The sequence below is a fragment of the Poecilia mexicana genome, unplaced genomic scaffold (genome assembly GCF_051168715.1).
Source record: "Poecilia mexicana isolate PSO_F unplaced genomic scaffold, ASM5116871v1 scaffold_1, whole genome shotgun sequence".
NCBI lineage: Eukaryota > Metazoa > Chordata > Actinopteri > Cyprinodontiformes > Poeciliidae > Poecilia > Poecilia mexicana.
The window spans coordinates 10,237,092-10,245,329 of record NW_028263370.1 but is presented as its reverse complement, the minus strand read 5'-3'; positions in this window follow the sequence as shown (position 1 = coordinate 10,245,329).

The following is an 8,238-nucleotide window of genomic DNA, read 5'->3' as shown; positions in this document are numbered from 1 at the left end:
AGAGTTTACATGGTTTGCAACAATGAATGAGAGATATGTGTCAAGTAACATCCACAAGAAAATCAGGACCTAAAGTTTCTATGCAGAATATTCCCCAAAGGTTCATCCTGCATGCACAGGTGCCTTCTTCCACCTCGTGTCGATGGTGGTAGGAGTTTGTCCTTTCATCTGTCTGTGGTTTCCGTGTTTGTGTCCTTGGTCAAGACACTTCACCTTCCTAGCCTGCTGGTGCTGGTTAGAGGGCCAGGTGGCGCTGGTGCATGGCAGCCTCGCCTCTGTCAGACTGGCCCAGTGGAGCTGTGGCAACAATCCAACAGCTTGCCACCATCAGCATGTGAATGGTTGAATGACTGGATATAGTGTGAAGCGCTTTGGGATCCTTTGGACAAGAAAAAGTAGAGGCTATTTAACATTTATTGTCAGTCCTGGTTCTATATCTTCTTCTTTCTGTTTAATTCATGTGTGTTACAACTGGCATCGTAAGGTTAATTATGCAAATATGAGTGGGCAGTTGGCCGTCACTTATTGGCTCCTGAAGACCGTGGAGACGTCAGGTTGGTGATCTGCTGGAAGTGACGAGGATGAGAACCCTGATGTGGATTCCCTGCCATCCATCCTCAGCTCATCTCATCCGGCCACACTGTCGTCTCTGTTAAACACCCTTGTAAAAGCTCTTCAAGGAGTTTGTTGGAGTGAGCTGCCATTTATGTTTGCTCTTAATTTTGTCACATTTTTCTTGTTTAGGGAAACATGTTTTTGTCATTTGGCTTATTTACTTTTGATTAGGTAATGAGATAGTTTCCTTATGTTTGTTCGGCAGCATGGCTCACTCTGAAAACTATATATACTCCATTTGTTGTAAAATCTCATTCAAAAATAAATCCTTTAAAAAAATACAATTACAAAATGTTGTCGGCTGCTTAAGATCTGAAGAAGATGGATCCTTCGTGTTATGATCTGGCCACCCCAAGACGGATCAGAACAATTTGTAAAAGAAAATATGTGTATTTTGCACGTAAGTGGCACATGTCCAGTGTTTCATTAACTATACACCAGATATCCAAGTGAAAGTAAACACAGCACAGGATGATATGAGAGCTATATGTACAGCGTTTGTTTTCCCGGTGTTGGGTGAGTGAAATGACACCATGAAGTGAAGACAGCAGCACTATTTCAGAATGGTGGTGTCCAACTAAACAGAGGTGGATAACAAGTATAGTGGAACAGTGCTTTTTTTTTTGTTGTTGTTCTTTTTTATTCTATATAACTGTGTATTGAGAGTAGACTTTATGGGCAACTATCAGTACAGTGATCTTACATTTAAAACCTAAAGCTAGAAAATATTTTTGACATTCCAAAAAGGTGAAAGGACAAACCTACATCTATATACAAATCTATATCTATATATTTTATCCCTCCACACCAGCATGTCTATAACAGCCAATTATTATTATTATTATTTTTTTACTGTTTCTGTTCCTACAATGCAGGGACGCTAATAGCTATGTAATGTTAAACATAATTTTATTTAAGAATGGCATGTTGAAAATTATTCACACCTTTCTCATTAATCAGTAGAAGTATCTTTAATGACATTAATTCAATCAAACTAGAGCTGTAACGATTCCTCGAATGATTCGAGTACCTCAATTATTACAATTCCTCGAGGAAAATGTATCTGTCTCGAAGCTTCGTTAAGTTATGCTTCATTACTCAGCGCACCGTGTTTCCGGGTCATTATTTGTGGTGGGCAGAGCTATCGCTTCCACCTTTAAGTTGTTGCTAAGTGCTAGCAGTATTTAGTTGAAATTTCGAGCGTTTCATCAGGTTTTGGGGAACCGATAAGCATTTTTAAATAGTCTGGTGTGATGCTTGGAGTACGACAACTTTTCTGCTCTTGGTTTTGGAGCGAACGCTAGGAAGAGCACAGAGACAGAAAGAGGGAGAGAGATTTGATTACTCATAAAAATTATGGAGTACTAGATTACTGAAATATTCTTTTACAACAGCCCTAAATCAAACTTTTATTACTGTTACTGACCAGCCTTTTGCATATCTTTTTTCTTTTGTTTTTGCATGTTCATTTTGAACTCCAAACCTTTTAGGTTAGTTAAATTTCAACACAGCAGTTTGCTCCCACATAATCCACTGGAAACATTTATTCGAGGATTTGTATTCCAACAAATTCCTCCAATGGTTTATGCATGGGCTTGTTCCTCTCCTCAATAGTTTAATGCTTCATGCCCTTATTTACTACCTGACACTAGCACCTCTCAAAGATAATTGAAAGCATAGAAAGCATTAATATTTATATTGTGCATTCACATTCATCTTCTATACTAGTCTGAGCAAATATTAGTTGAAAACTTATCTTTTTTTCTGTAAACCTAGCCAGGGGGAACATTATAAAACAGTGAACACAAAGCACCCCTCACACAGCACAAGGTTTTTTTTTTCTGAAATAATGAAAGAAAGTGTAATTAAAGGTTAATTTGAAATTGTATTGTAAATGTACATTCAGGAGAGGTTCTGCCAATTGTGCTAGTTTTTCTTATTTTTTAGGTAAGGTAAGGTAAGGTAGGGTAAGCTAAGGTAATTTTATTTATAAAGCACATTTTCAGCAACAAGGCAATTCAAAGTGCTTTACATGAATTAAAAGGAAATACAAACAAACCAAACCAAAGGAAAGAGCAAAAGAAGAAAAAGAATCTAAGAATGCTGATACTCCTGATCTGGATTGCTGGATCCGTATAAGTACTCCATTCCTGTTCAGAGTTGTTGTTTTAACATTACATATAAATGTATTAAATCAACGGGATCTGTCAGCTCTCTTACGTTTAGGTGCATAAATGGGAAAAAAAAAGGTTTTCTTCTTGACCGATTTGATCAGATTTTCTTGGAGCAAAATAAACAGCAAACGCTCAAACACTGCATTGAAATTGACTTGTGAGAAGTCATGAAAGTGGCATCTTCTGTAAACACAATTTTGCTTCAAACCTCTCCTTGAACTTCATTTGTTTTTCTTCTTGAAGATTTTTAACATTTGACATGTTTTTCGTTAGAACAGCTGCTTTACTTCTTTGTCTTTTTGAACTCATCTACCAAACACTATTCTGACATGTGGCAGCACTGAAATGCTGTTTATTTCCATTGTTAGATAATTGTTTTTATATCAAAGAAGAGGCTGGATTTAAAATAATAATAATAATAATAATAAAAACAGCTAACCACATAAACATGACTGCTTTCATTATTACCAGCTTGGCTCTAAACGAGCCAATCCCACAGAATAAGAAATTGGTTAAATCCAAAATATCCAGGCCAAAAGCCTATAACTGACTGCCACTAACCATAAATGTAGTGCAGACATACTTCACAATACATACAGACACAGACAGTCACATACACAGCATAACAAAGGTAGCCACACTAAGCTGACAGCATGCGTAATCTCAGCCCAGCTTCACTTAACAACAGCAAGCGATAACAGCCTAATCTTCCTATGGCCCTTTTGGCAACATTTTTGTGATGTTCCAAATTCATGCAAATCCAGCACAGCAGACGCTCAGATTGTGCAGTTTAGACTGCATGGCTTACAAGCCACAAGAGAAGCAAAAGTATCAACAGAAAGAGTTTTCTGTGATTTTATTACTTATGTCAACTTCTCAGAACACGAGCACACAAAAGACTTTTTTTTTTGTTGAACACGTCACTCATAACATGACGTTGGCCGAACAACTGTGACATGTCACAAGGTTTTGTGTTAGAGATTTTTTGGTATTATCATTTTGTTATTACTTTAGTTCATATTCAGTGTAATGTTAATCAATAGTTAATCAACATTCAGTATTATTGTGATTTTCAGTTTAAAGTGTTCTCTTCCTTATGTGTGTATAAACTGACCTGGAGGCCACATCTGCCTGTTCGTCTTCATGTGAAACAGTTATCTGTGTGTTTCCCAGACCTTGAATTATGTTTCCACAGGTGCCTCCTTATCAACCGGAATACTCCCTATTTTAGAAACTGTCTGTGTGCAGTAGTATTTTGTCTCTGCTGTCTTCCTTACCTAAACTCCTTCTTTTTGCTTGATAATAAAAGACAAGCTGTAACCAAAGGTCTTCAGAACGCTCAGTGAACGGCTCGGAGGAGCAGTTTGCCGAGACTTGTCCTTTTGCAAAAGCTTGGTCATAAAATTCATATACGTTGTCTGTGGTTCTTTTAATGAAGGTTTGAAAGGAAAAATACCCATCATTTTGTTTTTCTAAAATCATCCTTCTGCATTCTTGCTTTTCTTGAAACATTTTGAAAATCACAGACCATCTTAGCAGAGGCTTTGTAGGTTTTTTCTGATAAAATATGAAAAGTGCCACACTTCTTATTCCTTCGGTACACACGACAGACACGGTGATGGTAAAACAGTGCATTATTTCCTCTTGAGTCATGCTGAAAAACAGTGCTTAAACATGCAATCGCAGAGCTTCAAGTAGCCATTTTCCTTTTTCCTCCCTTTATGACATCTTTGTAGGCATTCACTGTAATTTGCGTGCGTCTTTAGTTGATGTTAAGGTTAAAGTGAAGAATAAAGCACTTTAGTAAAATTTGAAATAAAAGTTTGTTTCAGGATTCTGTCAGCTGATTGGTCACATTATAACAAGTGAAAATGTCTCGAATGAATGCTGTTTTAATCTAAAGTTGATTCTGAGTCGATATATTTCAGCTTTGAATGCCATTAATTTCACTAGCACAGTTTTAAAATAGTCTCCTTTGTGTAACAGTGGCCTTTGATGCAATTGAGAAGAGCTCTTTTAATAATCTATAGCCCTTCTGGTAGGGTATCAAGCACTGCAATATTCTTTTCACTCATTCATTCTCGGTGCAAAGCTCAAATGAAAACATGCATTGGATCCTTGCAGGTCCGTGATGGGATTGAGCTAATGAGACAAAAGCTTATAAAAAATGCATGCCCTAACTTCCTATAAATGGAGCCGTAGATATTATTCTTGCATACAGCAGATTAAAGAGGATGTTCAGCATGCACAATAGTTAAAACAAATGTAGGCGTAAAGAAGAACATGCAAAAACAAATAACTACAACTTGCTCTAGATATTTCCTCATATCTATCCTCCTGGGCAAAGTGGATGTATATCGTCTGTGATTTAACCAGGACACACTCACTGAAATAAAAATAATTAGGAAAGGCTCCCAGGTCAAAACTACAACAGATCAAGAGGTAACAAGGTTACAATACGAGTATAAATATTTTACACTTCAGAAAGCATCATATGTAACTACACCAACAGTAAAAACTTAAGCAAGTTCAATAACACATTCAATAGTTTCAGTAAATATCCCATCAATCAAAACAATTGCATTCAGATGTATGACAATGTAAAATGCTTAATATTTGTTTCAGTTCACTCTCTGATAGAATCTCCTGCCAATGCATCTGATTTTGGAGCTGATTCCCTGCATGAGAAGCAGAGTATCTAAATGTATGATGAGCCCTTGATGCCGTACGAGAAAAGATTCTGTGAGCGATTATCATAAGCGCCTGCATCTTGTTGAAATAATGGATGTTAAATATATGAAGGAACAAGGTCAATCAGACCTTCATGAATGAGGATTTGTCAGTGTGTTGATCTTCACTGCAACAAAGCAGATCATCCAACAATAGAATACATCTTGACGAGTTCAACTTTTAATTTACGACGGATCTCAAAGCTCCATTTATAGAATGCGTTAGGGGAATTGAAGCCCTGTGAAGAGGCAATTACAGTTATCCGAAATCCGGCACATACATAAAGGTTTGCAAACATAAGTATTTTATTTGCCTCAAAAGAAAGACAATACTTTCGTTTAATCATGTTGGTCTGATTTTAGACTTTCTCAGTGTGTAAGAGTCAACAGTTTTGAGATTCAATTTGATGATGAGCCAAGAAACTTCCCGAACTTGAGAGGAGACACAAAGGACCAAGCGTAAGAGTATAACGAAATAATCCAGCGGTGAGTAAATGAAACCAAAGAGCTTAAATATTGTAGAGATGTGATTGAGCCATTGAAACCAGGTGAGTACAGTAAACTGCATGCAGACCAGCTGGGGGAGAGTCTAATCATGGAACCGAGGGAAGACAGAATAATTAGCAGAGGAAACGTGCAGAATCTGAACAAATACACAAACATAATGAAGCTGTTAGAAAAAAATCTCCCAATGTGTGGTCTCTGTAAAGAAACAATGCAGTATTTTCTCATACTTGATTCTTACTAAAATTAGATCTGTATCATGCATTTTCCTCAATATTACAGGGACTCATCATCAACTAAAGTGTTCTTTATCAAGAACTGAATCACTTACCGCACTATATGTGGTATTATTCTTGAATTGGCCTTGGTAAATAAGGGTAGAGCAAAGAAGTGTTGAAAGTCAGGATTTCCAAACAAAAGTAATATTCGCAGATGAGAGATCTCCTGTGGACAGACACTTCAATGCAGCTGGCCATGAAAACTATTATGTGAAATTTCAAGGTAATGAAATGGCAGAGACAGACTAATTGCAAAAGGAAGCACATGGACTCATACTTTACAAACAAACTGCTTATATTTTATTTCAATTATTATTTTAATATTTTTTTTTATTAAAATACATTATGCAGTTTTTTTGTTCCATTTTTACTTTTTGATATATAATTTTATGTTTCTATAAGTTGTATGTAATGTATTTTGATTATGAGTGTTGTGATAAAGTATTCTGGGCTTTTTTTTTTTTTTTACTGATTTTATTCAAACATGTACTACTCCAGATAGAGATTTCCTTTTTGGCTGATTGCCTGTTCTGCTCTTGATTGATTAGGCTATTTTCTGGTGTGAGTATATACTTGTTAGCACCAACAATAGCATTTAGCTGAAATGCATTCACCTTGCCTACATTAAGAAACATGATATGCAGTGAGCACTGCTCATCATGCTTTGGATTTCTTATGAAAGACCAATATAAAGTAGCCCTAAAGTAAAAGGAAATACATTTTTAAAAATCGGGGGTGGGGGGAAAGAGATTATGTGCATTTTGCTGAGCACATCCTTTACTCTGATACCCCAAAAATAAAATCCTGAGCTTCAGAGGTTTATTAGAGGACAAATAGATTGGGAACTTGTCTGCTAAAATGGACATGTTAGAAAGGCAGCAATTCAATCTGACACTCTCCAAAATGTTATTATAAAATACTTTGAAGAGAAAAGAGTCCATTTAAATATTTCTTGATCAATTTAACGTTGGCTCAGTGACTGCATCACATCAGCAGGAAGGTTCAGTTTTCTACAAATTTGACTGAGAGTAGTAGGAGGTCCATCGAATAATGAGGAACAAAAGGGATACGGAGATGGATGGTTTATATATTTTTTTAATTTTGTCTTTTTTTTTTTTAAAGAATACTTAAAAAAACTATAAGAGTTATAAAAACTATGCCCATATATTCATTTTATTTCACAATGAAACACTAGTCTGTGTTGGTCTGTCATATAAAATCTAAATAAAACACTAACATATTAAACTTTGCAGTTAAGGCTACTGCAGTTCAAGGGGTATGAATACATTTTGCAAGATATTTTACTGTAATTATAGAGTGACCACTGGGAGTGATCATTCTGGAAAATGGATGAACGACTATCTTTCAGGTTCACTGTGAGCCTTATACTAAGAAACACCTTAAAAAGGCCCTGAGGTGAATGTTTTAGAGGTCTTCTCACAGAATCTTTGTAAAGTTGCACTAAGTGTCTTTGGCTAAATACATCTTTTTTTTTTTTTTTAAATCAATAAGGATACAGCAATACAAGTTAACATCTAAATTTCCAAAACAGCAATGCTTGAGGCAGCGCCTTTGTTTATTCAGATGGCTTTGTGACTGAGGATTAGGTTTGTGATTAAAGTGATAGCAGCACCACAACAAACCCGGGAAGAGATATCTAAACCCCTGCTGGCTCTCACCCAAATCATTTAGATTAGATAGCTGTAGCTGTCCCTACGGATTCTATATGAGATCCTGTTGATAATGTCATGAATGGATTACTTTATTCACTCCATTTTCTCCAGCTTTTAATAAAATGATTTGTGTTACTTAATGCAGCATTATTTGTTTTAGGATTCCAGCAAACGTCTCAGTTTTTTTGTTTTTTTTTGGAATGAGTATGAATTATTAAAGTTAAAAAAGATCAGCAACTCATTCTTTGGCTGGGTAGAGCCCACA